The sequence below is a fragment of the Ochotona princeps genome, chromosome 6 (genome assembly GCF_030435755.1).
Source record: "Ochotona princeps isolate mOchPri1 chromosome 6, mOchPri1.hap1, whole genome shotgun sequence".
In the NCBI taxonomy this organism is placed as follows: Eukaryota; Metazoa; Chordata; class Mammalia; order Lagomorpha; family Ochotonidae; genus Ochotona; species Ochotona princeps.
Genome location: NC_080837.1, coordinates 48,832,709 through 48,845,203, shown reverse-complemented (window position 1 = coordinate 48,845,203; position 12,495 = coordinate 48,832,709). Strand labels below are relative to the sequence as shown.

At 39.2% G+C, this 12,495-nt stretch overlaps 1 non-coding gene across 1 annotated transcript; it reads right to left on the bottom strand.

Moving 5' to 3' along the window:
* Positions 1-11,616: 11,616 nt before the first annotated feature.
* On the bottom strand, positions 11,617-11,723 carry LOC131480607 (U6 spliceosomal RNA). Its single transcript, XR_009245661.1, has one exon. It is a non-coding gene; the product is annotated as a U6 spliceosomal RNA (small nuclear RNA).
* Positions 11,724-12,495: the final 772 nt, after the last annotated feature.

Genomic DNA, 12,495 nt, shown 5'->3' with positions numbered 1-12,495 from the left:
AATATGACATAAATTGCCAAGGGTGTGCAGTGTTGGGATTCTAGAAAGGGAGGGCATGGAAATCTCAGGGTAAAATTTGAGAAATAATGCAAAGGACATGAGAAAGTACAAAGAAAGAGCAAGTGAAAAATTCCCTGGGGTAAGACTGTGTCTGGCAAGTCTGCACCTGCCTGGAGGCCAGGGTGCTGGAGTAGAGGATAGTAAGATCACACAGGAGTAAGAGCTGGCACATCATAAAAAGAATGGGTGTTTAACTTGGTGAAATGGAAAGCCTTTGGCATTTCAACAGAGAAGAGTATGCTGTCACACCAGAAGACTGGTGAGGAGGCAATTATGATACAGTTCAAAGCTGACAGTGGGTTAGAACAAGTGCACATCAGATTTTTGTAGCCTCTTCTAAGTCACATGATGAGTAGAAACAGACATTATGGAAACAAAAAAAAAGAAGAAAGAAAGAAAGAGAAAGAGGGAGGGAGGCAGGGAAGGAAGGAAGGAAGGGAAGGGAAGGAAGGGAAGGGAAGGGAAGGAAGGAAGGAAGGAAGGACGGAAGGAAGGAAGGGAGAAAATTGAGGAGGGAAGTAAGTTTGTCATCTTAGAACTGTACCTATGAGGGACCAGTACCATGGGGAAATAGGTTAGGCCTCCACCTTTGACACCAACATCCCATGCGGGCATCAGTTCAGGTTTTGGTTGCTCCACTTCTGATCGAGCTCCCTGCTTATGGCTTTGGAAGGCAGAAGATGGCTTAAGGCCATGGACCCAACACCCAGGTGGGAGACTCATAATACGAATATATGCAGCCAAGTTCTCACCAGTATATATATGCTGTTTCCATAAGAAACTTGGAATCTGGTGAGTAAGGGATGAAAGAAAAACACTTTATATCTGGAGACAGACTGGAAGCTGAGCTGTGATGGAGTCAGGAAAAGTAAACTGAGGCACATCTCCAGCAGCATATACAGGTTAACCCAATACACTGGGGTGTGGGGTGTGAGGGTGTGAGGGCAGCAGGGGAAAGGCTAGACAGAGTTGTAGGCTGAGCCAGCAGCATTCACCAAGACTTGGTAACCGGAGAGATAACAGAATTGTCTGTTTAGGGCACCAAAAACATTTCAATAGATCAGGAAGGCAAAGTATGCTGAAGACAATGGAGAACAAGGCCAGGGAACGGTGGAGAAAAAGAACTGGAAGTAGAGCAGGAAGGAGTCTGTATCTGTCCTGGAAAGAACAGGAAGCCACCAACAACCTGAAGCCAAGAATGACCTGGAGAGAAAGTGCTTGCATTTCAAAGAAGTCTGTCCAGTCAGCAAAGAACAGGCCTTCTTTTGGGTTGCATTAGGGAAAATAAGCCAGAGCTTGCCCATTCCTTTATTTATCTTACCCAGGAATGACTGCCCTGATATTAAACCAACATACAATATATTTTAAAAGCTTAATTATTGGTCAGAATTTAAAGTAACCTTTCAATAATTCAAAAAACCTTTTGTTAGGAAGTAAGAGCAAGTATTTGGCACAGTGGTGAAGCTGGCACACAGGACATCCACCATATCCCACATAAAAATGCATGGTTTCAGATTCCAGCTCTGGTTCTGATTCTAGCTTCTAGCTAATGCACACCCAGAGAAGCAGCAGGTGTTGGTCCAAGTACTTGGGTCTTTGCTACCCTATGTGGGATACCTGGACTGAGTTCCCAAATCTTGGCTTTAGGCTGGCCCATTTCAGGCTGTTGTGAGCATTTGGGAAATGAATCAGTGAATGGAAAAATCGCTGTCTCCTTCAAGCAAAAAAAAAAAAAAAATGAAAAATTTAAAAACTTCTTTCTGGGCCTGGCACAGTGGCCTAGCAGCTAAAGGTCTTGCCTTGAATGTAATAGGATCCCATGTGGGAACCAGTTCTAATCCCGGCAGCCCTGCTTCCCATCCAGCTCCCTGCTTGTGGCCTAGGAAAGCAGTCTAGGATGGCACAAAGCTTTGGGACCCTACACCCACATGGGAGATCCTGAAGAGCTCTTGGCTGCTGGCTTTGGATTAGCACAGCTCCGGCCGTTGCGATCACTTGGGGAGTGAATCATTGGACAGAAGATCTTCCTCTCTGTCTCTCCTCTTCTCTCTGTCTCTCTCTGCATAGATAGATAGATAGATAGATAGATAGATAGATAGATATTGATATTTACATTTATATATATCTGACTTTTCAATAAAATAAGCAATAATTAAAAAAACTTTCTACTCATTTAAAAATAGCATTAATGAAACATGTAGTTACAAAAATATTATATTTTCTTAATTTGAGACTATTAATTTATCATTTTAGAAGACAGCTTTTCAGAGCTCTCATCCAAAATTCACTTTATTTCGATACTTAGCAACAGTGGCTGTCTTGGTTGAAAATCACACCTCTCCAATATACCTGGACTTAGGACAGAAGCCCACAGCACAGTGCTTTTGACTCCCTAAATTCACTTCTCAATCTTAATTGCCAATTTCATATTTGTGACACTCATAAAGTTTTATCTTCCCCACTGCCAGTTAGTTGTATGAAAATTAACTGGAAGATAGAGCACTTGTATATATTGTCCCTTTTAAAAAGAATTGGTTTAAAAGTCAGAGTGACAGAGATGCGAAGGAGGAAACAGATCTCTCTTCCACCTGCAGATTTACTACCCAAGTGACCATCAGGTCTGGGCCAAGCAGAAGCCAAGAGTTTCAAACTCTAACCTGGACTCCCACATGGGTGGCTAGGGTACTTGGACCACCTTCAATGCCTTTCCAGGTAAATTTAGTAGAGAACTAGAAAGGAAGTCAAGTAGCCTGGATTTGAACAGGTTCTCATGAACAGGGGATCCAGGACTTGGATCAGTAATCTGAAATGTGTTGTCAGCATCACCAGCTGAAGCTTAGTTGTCTCTGCCACAATCAGCTCCTATATCTTTTGTTCTAATGTTTTTTTTTCTTTGTTGAGGAATACATGAAATAACACAGAGCTCTTTTTTCCAGTTTCCTCCAATGGTACCAATTTGCAAACTTGTATAATACCATAGGGTACAGTCTCATGAGTATAAGAAAACTGGGGAAAGCATCTGTGCAATTTCCCAACAATTTGTTTAACTTAACTTGAAAGTCAAAGGAAGCTTTTCCACTTGCTGCTTCACTCTCCAAATAACCCTTTCAGGCTGAATGGGGGCAGTACAGAAACCATTCTGGAACTCATTTAGATTTTCTACTGGGTGTGACAGCAACACAAACCTAAGCCACTTCTACTACCTTCCAGGAAACTGAAATGGAAGCAGAAGAACTTGGACTGAACCAGGCACTCGGATACGAGATGTGCATATCCTGCGTAGACATTCAACCAGTGCACCCAATACTTGTCCCCCTTTATGTATTTGTTTAAACTAAAAAAAAAAGTTTCTTTGAAAGATTTTTAGAATCAGTTAGCAAACTGCACCTCTAAACTATTAATTATACAGATATGTAAACTTTCATATGTAGCCCAAATTACTTACAATATAGTCTATAACACAAATGTAAAATATGAATGAAAATATAAATGAAAAAAATCATATGCAGAGTATTCTCTCAACAACATCAGTTCCATTCAAAAGTGTTAATTTCTTGCTAATTGTTAAGCTGTCACACTTAACATACAGTGACACATTAAGTCAGATTTTTTTTCAGAAATATCTCCTGGGTAATAAATTGCTGAAGACGCTTTTCACAGACAAATATCAATATGGCACATTTGTCCCTTTGTAACAGAAAACTGCCAAACAGATTTAAGTCAGACAACACTTCAGTATTAGTTGCAAGATAAACTGTGAACTCCACTATAAAGTATTTCATGGTCATTATCCATCTCATTAAAAAGGAATTATAACAATTATTTAGCTTATTAAGATAGCACCCGTCAATCTAGCACAGAAAATGCAAATTGTATAACAGAATGCTAAATGTAAGGTCTTTTTGTTGCTATGGGCCAAATAGCAAGAACCATAAAGTGCATTTCAGATATCCTAGATTGAGATTCTATAAACCTCATAAACTCATGCTGAGAGATTTGGAACAATCTAACAATTAGTTCCTTAGCTTCATTTGGACTGTTTAATAGAAAATGAAGAATTGTTACGATAGGCTGAAAGGCTGGAGGAAGAGATAGCTACAGAAACAACACTAAGTATTTTAAGAGGTTCTGTCCCTTACCAGAGGACAAAGTTAGGGAGGTGATCAGAAGCCAAGTGAAGAATATTTCAAATTACTTGGTGCATTTCCCATGGATCCTCTGGGCTTTGAGGATCCCAAGAACCTGTCCAGACCCACTGCAGATGTTCTGATGTTAGAACAAAAAAAGGTGGCTGTCTCAGGCTGGTCTGCTCATCCAGGATTGTCAAAATGACAGCTTCTCCGTGTGTCAGAATAGATTATTTTGAGGGAATGGTGGATCTACCATATTCCAGCTCAGGCAAACAACAGGAAGGGCAAGAGCAAGTGGGATGAGAAAAAGAGAGATGGAAATAGAAAGAGGGAAGATGTGCTATGTTGGACAATGACTTACAGTCTTTTTGTTAGATGAGATTGGACATTATATTATGAGAGATGCCCTGAGACACTAAGGGACCAGTCCACAACTTCCTCTTGGAATGAGTAGCAAACAAGCAGGTTTGCAGAGATGGCCACAATAAAGAAGTCTGTTCGAACACATTGAGGTGTGATACAGTTTCATGACTTAGAAAATAAATGTGTCTTGATATTAGAATAACACATAGTAGCTACTCCATGCATGCTTATTATTTGATTGAAAACTAAAACTATTAGCAACTTCCCCTATGCATTTACCACATTGCTCGCAGAATCTGCATTTTCAAGTTTATTGAAAATACTGGATTGCATAGCTTCTGTCGTTTATGGCTTATTTTCCATGGGAGAAAACTAGTTTCCTCAGCATAGGCCAAATAATGAGCAACATAAAGCTTGCCCTTTTTAAAGCATTTATAGCAATATAATTTAGTTCTCTAGATTTGTACATTTCCCCCTACAGAACCAAGTTTTCTTTGGTAGGTTGTTCAACTAAATAATGTTGTAATAAATAATGAATAACAGCAATCTACTGCATACAAGTAGATTTTCTCAACAGTTGCATATGGTAGGAGAGTGTTTTCAGAAAGTGTAGACCTGGGGAATATTCAGAGTGTTCAATAATGCAAGAGTAGAAAGATTGAGACTTTCTTTCCATTCAGTATTGTTTGGAAGCTAGTGTGGCTGGACAGGGAATGATCAGGAACTTTTAAAGAACTGAAAATGGCATTTAGTCTGAATGGTCTACAAGTACAAATCAAACTTAATCTTTTGCCTAAATTAAATGAATATCATTGCAATTCAAATCCCATTCTTTCTACAGAATCCAACATAAGTAGTTCTTCCTCTGAGTGGCCTTCTATGCTTACTGTCCCCAGGTCCCAGCAAAGCGGCCACTTTCCAACAGCTCTACCCACTTTGCTTAGATTCACAGCTAGTACAAAGCAATGTTCTTTCAAATTGCTGGTTCTTGTTCATCTGCTAAACTTACTGTTTCCCAATCAGCTTGTTTGGTCATATTAGAGTAAAAGAAAAATTAAACATATTGTTCTGAGATTCCCCTTATACTTACTACACTAGTATATTATTAAACATAAGGTTAGTTTGTTGATTATAGTTTTTCTTCCAAAGCTTTCTTAGTTGTGGTTTGAACAGGTAGAGTGGATTGATACAGGGACAGAGATAAAGGTACTGAAAAGAAGGAGGGCAAGGGCTACATTTGACCATGCATAAACCATGTAGTGATAGCCCTGAGGTGTGGTTGCACTAGGCAATTAGAAAATGGTGCCATCCAGCAGTTTTCTACATATACCATACACTTACATGGAAAAGATGTATTAATACCTACATAAACTTCATGCCAGGGCTGCTGCTAAAAAAAAAGCATTTAATTTAGACAGAACATCTTGAAATGTGGCAAGAAATAAGCATTTAGAAGTTATTCTGTTTATCTGAACTATGAAAAAGCTAATATTCCCTCACACATTATAATAGTCAAATTCAAAGAGAATAATAATTTCACCATTGTTAGGATTAACATAGTCAAATAAACTTACCATGGCGATGCAGTTATATTTTCCCAAAACTGACTTGTCTGGTATCCAGTTGATACCATGGTTTCCAAATGATCTAAATAACTTAGTAATAATAAATGGCTACATATAGCACATACATACATACATAAATATGCATACCCACCATATTTCAAAGAGCCAGTTTAGTTTCATGGCAAGATGGTTGTTTTGCAAACAACACTTAGGAAAATTTTCCACAGCTCAATTCATTAGGCATAATATGGACACCTTTAGAATATACACCTCTAGGGACAGAGTCCATATCTCTTTTGTAGATCCATCAAGGCCATGAGGAAGGCTCATCACACAAAAGGCTCTTTCTAATTGTCTAATAGTGAATAGAGAGTAGGACAACAAAGGAAGAGGAGAAAACATGTTGTTCTTTTGAATTACTTTATGAAACCTCTCTGGGTAGATTCCTTCAATACCTCACCTTGTGAAATCAAAGGAAAAAAAACAAGTGCCCTCTATTCTTAAAGCAAACAAAGAAATAGATGTGTTCAGCCTCCATTTTTTTTTAATCTTGTCATTCTGCATGGGGTAACAATTCTTTCTTCATTTTAGAGAAAACTCATTTTCATAATTATCTAGCTTCTGGTTCTTTTTGTCCTCTACCTATATTCCCTGAGTCACACGTGTCATTACTGTGGATAAATCACTGAAAACTAAACCAATAAAGAATAGAATACTGAAGTGCAAATAAGCTACTATTTCTGACCTCATCTATGAGGAGTTTATTGTCTTTGGAAATGATCACTGTAGAAACAGAAAAGCATTACTGGTGGAGAGCCACAGAAAAAACTCCAGCTGCAAAGGTGACGGTCCTATCTTTATAATGTATCATGCTGTAAGTGTCTACATCACTATCATTTGTCTGCATAACTCTCTGGAAAGAGGAGATGCTCTTTATTGAAAGCAGTTCCTAAATATCTCTATTTGAAATTATGATCCTAATATTCTATGGAGGGTGACACCGTGTTCTTTAAAACAAATCCATATTTCCATGTTGTGATTTTCTAAGTTCTTGTTATTCTCTTTGAAGACAAAGACTGATTTTGTTTCAGACGAGGCCAGCAATCAAATCTGTTACTAATGACAATTCAGTGTGGGCAGATGCAAACAACCAGGTTCAAGGGTCCACTCCCAACTGCCCACAGTCACAGGATAAGGGGAAAGCACAGGGGACAGAGAAGTACACGCTGTAGCCCCATTGCCTGGGAACTGCCCTCAGTTCTGCCTCTTGCAAGACTGGTACCTGCGGGCAGAATGCTTTTTCTCTTCAACCTCAGCTTTCTCATCTGACAAGTAGGAGACAATGCCACTCATCCCACACAGGTTTTTGCCAGGGTCAAAATAGGGAGTACATCAAATGCTTGGAAAATTGCCGGGGACACAGTCAGCACTTTGATATTCCCAGTTATTATCACCAACCCTTACCCATTCCCAGTGCAGCTTTCCTGCCTACAAACCAGGTGACGTTTGTCACAGACACTCCTAGCCCAAGCAGAGCCTTCTTACGATTCCCAGAGCCCAACCTGCTCTCCTGTCTACTTGTCCAGTTTAAAGTGCAATTTTAGCACAACCAGCTGAGCTATTCCTGCAATTCTAGAATCTCTTATGCGTCAAAATAATGTTGGAAAAGAATAAAGCACTTGCTTGCAGCAGACCTGTAGAATTAAATTGTCTAACTAAGTTTAAAACTCAATTTTGCCATTTATTAGCAACAGTCTGTGGCAAATGTTCAAGAAGTTTCTGTGTCCTGGTTTCCTTGTATATACAATGGGCATGGTCATAACCACCTCTTAGAAGAATGCTGGGAGGAGAACAGTAGTTATCTTAAAAAGCACTTAGTACTGTAGTCTAGTGCCCAATACATTATGTAAGTCATTAAGAATTGTAGATAGCGAAACAGGCAAGTGAAATATGACATCCTGAATCTGAACTCAGAGGAACAGTTTGGCCTCAGTAGGAAACTCCCATGGAAGTACCTTGATTTAACTGCTCTTTGTTTGATACTGTGCAGTTTGCTCTAGTAGAAGCCAATGATGTTTCCACTTCTATCCAAGTCTTTGAGGAACATTAAAAAAAAAAAAACAGTTTCTAGTGGGGCAACCTGGTGGGAGCTTATACTTGAATTCCAAGAAAAAAACAAAAGAACATGGATAAAAACAGAAATTTTCAATGAAGCTGGGTTATGATGACAATCACAAACCCTATTATTTCTTGGAATTGATTCAGCTCTATTGGACAAGCTAACCCTCGCAATGCTTCAGCAAAGAACAGGGAGTTTGGGCATGCCTAGTGATCGTAGAGTTCAGAAAGTTGCACAAAGAAAATGTCTCAAAAGGAGAGAATTTCCTTGGAAAGATGCTGGTGAGAACAGAATTGAGGTTGCAGATGATACCATCTGTGTGGGAAAACAGAAGAAAATTCCAGAAAATCATCAGGCAAATCCACCAAAAGCAAATCTCTGAGGGAGTCTTCAACTGTACCTTCTAAAAGCCAGTGCTTCCTGTATTGGTCAAGGGTTATGTCCTGTGACATGTAGGAGGAGCAAGGGAGCCCAGGGCTCCCTGTGGCTGGTCAGAGTAGAAGCTGTGTAGGTGAAATCTTTCGGGCTAGTGCACATCTGCTCACCATTGCAGAACAGCAAGCACTGTGTGCAGAGCACTGTTCTTAGCAATCACATAGTTAAGAGGTCTTCAACAAGCTCAAGGAAAAATGCATATTATAAAAATATTACAGGGGCCCAACATGATGGCTCAGGTGCTAAATCTCCTTGCAAGCACTGGGATTCCATATGGCACCTGTTTGTATCCTGGCTGCTCCACTTTCCATCCAACTCCCTACTTGTAGCCTGGGAAAGCAGGCAAAGACAGTCCTAAGCCTTGGGACCCTGCATACACATGGGAGACCTGGAAGAGGCTCCTGGCTTCAGATTAGCTCAGCTCCAGCCAATGCAGCCACGTGGGGAGTCAATCAGTGGATGGAAGATCTTTCTCTCTCTCTCTCTTTTCTCTGTAAATCTACCATTCCAACACAAGTGAATAAGGGAAAGAGGGAGGGAAGGTGAGGAGGGAGAGAGACAGAGAGAAAATATCTTCCATTCCCTGGTTTATAGTCCCAGTATCTGCAACATCCAGCCAAGGCTGATTGAGGCTAAAGTCAGGAGCCCAGAACACCATCTGGATCTCCTATATGAGTGGCAAAGACTCAGATGCTTGATCCATCCTCTTTTGTCTCCAAAGATGTCCATTAGCGAGAAGTTGGAAAGAAAAGGAGAGCTAGAACTCAAACTAACAAACTCCAACTGAGGACACAGTGATCCAAAGTGTCGTGTTGACCATTGCCCCAAATACTTGCTTTTCCCTAAAATTGTGAAGTGCCCCTCCTTTTAGTTCATTTAATCTCAGTGACTCCAAACACAGGTCTTCATTTCAGCATTTCAATGATGAGGAAATTGAGGTTACCGCCCCCCCAACACACACACACCACCACCCAACAAACTATCAGCTAGTCGGAATTCAACCCATTGTAATCGAGCTCTAAAGTCTGCGTTCTGACTCTTCATATCGCTGAAAGGCGTGTGTGTGTGTGTGTGTGTGTGTGTGTGTGTGTGTGTGTGTGTGGTGGAGAGTTGTGCATATATTAAGAACTCTTCCATTTATTCTGTAGCTACAGACTTGGGAAATTTGAGGTATAAGCCCTCACCACAGAATTCTCCTCCAAGTAAACAATCAGTGAATCAAAACACAATTCCTACAAGGGAAATCTCACTAGAAAAATGCTGCCAGGGAGTAGGAGAAGTTCATGACCTATTCTTTCTTCTTTCATTCTATCTATCTATCTATCTATCTATCTCTCTCTCTCTCTCTCTCTATATATATATATATATATATATATATAACAGAGTTCATGCATTTCATACATATAATTTTAAGCACATACTGATAAAATGGATACTCTTTCCCTCCCCTTTCCTTAAAAAAAAGCCTACTTTTAAAACCTGACCTAAGAAAACAATCTTGAGAGTAATTAAAATTAGATATGAATATAACAAATCAGAAAATAAACTTCCAACTAGTAAGTGGATTAAAAAATACACAGAACTAAAAACATAGGGAAAACAAAGATCATTAAGACTAAAATATACAGAGGCCTGCATTGTGATGTGGTTGGCAAAGCTGCCGCCTACAATGCCAGCATATCGTAGCAAACAGTTTATTTCCTGGCTATTCCCTTCTAGCCCAGCTTTCTGTAAACGACCTGCAAAAAGTAGTGGACAATGGGTAAAGTGTTTGAGCACCTGATACCAAAGTGGGAGACCAGAAAGAAACTTGGTTCTTGCTTTTGGTCTGGCCCAGCCCTAGTTGTCCTGGTCTGGGGAATGAACCAGCAGGTTGAAGACTTGGGTGTCTCACTGTCTCTACAAATCTGACTTCCTAATAAATAAATATTCTTTTATAAAGATGGAAATCTAAGAAAAATTAAATGTGCATCAAAATCTAGAAATCACATAGAAGAATAAAATTGAATTCATAAAAATTAAAATTTCTTGCCCTGAAAGAAAACAGTAATAACAACAACAACAAAAAAACCCCACTGTAAACAAATGCATGTCAAAGGATTAACTTGGGAAAAAATGTTAGAAATTTGTATTATAGCCAAAGGGGTGAATCTCCTCATGAAGTTTTGGAACTCAGGAGAATGCAGAAAGCTATCAGAAACACAAAGATCATAAGCAGTTCATTTTAAAAGACAATATCAATTATCCTTATGTGAATATGAAAAAGATGCCCAAAGTTATTTGTAATAAGAAGACACAAATTGAAGTTACACTCACATGCAATGTTTACCTATTGATCTTACAAAGCTAACATTTTGACAAGATACTCCATTGTCAAGGCTAGGAAGGGAGCACTTGGGTGCATTGCTGGTGAGAATGTCCTGCAAAAGGCAACTTTTTTTATATACTTCACAAAATGACACCTGCAGTTAGCACTTGATTTGGTGGAAAGCAGTTTGGGGGAGGTGGGCACATTTAACAAAACAGCAAACATGTTTGGTACGTGACTTGGCAACTCTAATCCTGGTAATTTATCCTACAGATAAAACAGCATGCAGCAGAATTCTGTACACACAAACCCAATCCTTGCAATACTGATGGTATGCATAAAAAACTAAAAATTGCCCAAACGTTTTCATTATGGAGAGAACTAAATTAATGATAGGACATATACATGCACACATGTAAGCTACTGATTATTTCTAGGGCATGTCAGGACTGGAAAATTAGAATGGTGGAGATAAGAGTAATGTTTCTCAATATGTGTTTTCTGTTTTGTTTTGATAACTTTTTGTCAATATGTCCTTGGAATTTTGTGTTTGTTTAACTGTATGGAGATTTTAACTTTTTTCAATAGTATTTACTTTCTTAAACATTAAGATCAGTTTTTTTTAACTATGTAAATCTATTCTTTGTTCAAAACTTAAAATTAAAAATTATCCTTGTGCAGGGGCCATGCTAATCTTCTCTGTATCGTTCCAATTTTAGTATATGTGCTGCTGAAGCGAGCACCTAAACTTAAAATTAAAAATTAAATTATATGGTAAAAAACATAATAAGACTTATTCAAACCCATAAACAAGTGTTAAGCAAGTGGTACTTAAAACTAAATTTAGAAACTGAAAGAATCAGAAAATGAAAAATCATTATGTACAGGAAAGAGAATAACCTTTTTAAAAAATCTGTCTCTTAGGAAACTGGAAATAAATATGGGTAGTTAGTATTATATCATGGGTTAACATGGCAGCAGGTGCTCAGGGGAACTACTTCATCGGAAGAGACAAAGCCCTTGGACGAAAACACAATATTCCTCCCTGTAAGTTGTTGCCTTTCTCACCCTAAAGTCTCTTTATCCAGCCTCTTCTTTACTCTTTTAATTCTTAAAATGTATTTGTAAGACAAAGAGTTAGAGAAAGCTCTTTTCTGTTTGTTCACTTCCCAATGGCTGGGACTAGGCTTTGCTGAAGCTGAGAGCCAGGAACTCAATTCAGGTCTCCCACTTATGTAGCAGGGACCCAATAACTTAAGTCATCACCTATTGCCTCCCAGTGTCTGCATTAGTAGGAAGCTAGAGTCAGGAGCCAGAAATTCATGTAGGATGTAGGTGCTCTAACAGTGTCCTAACCACTAGGCCAAGTGCCTATTACAGCCAGCAGTTCTGATGGCCTCGGAGGCGGCTTCCTAGGGTTGAGATGGCACAGCCTGCCCACACTCTCAAATTTCCCTCCTAGCCCCCAGAAAGAATTCTTCTCCTCTCTGCAATGTACATATAAGAGTCTCAGTT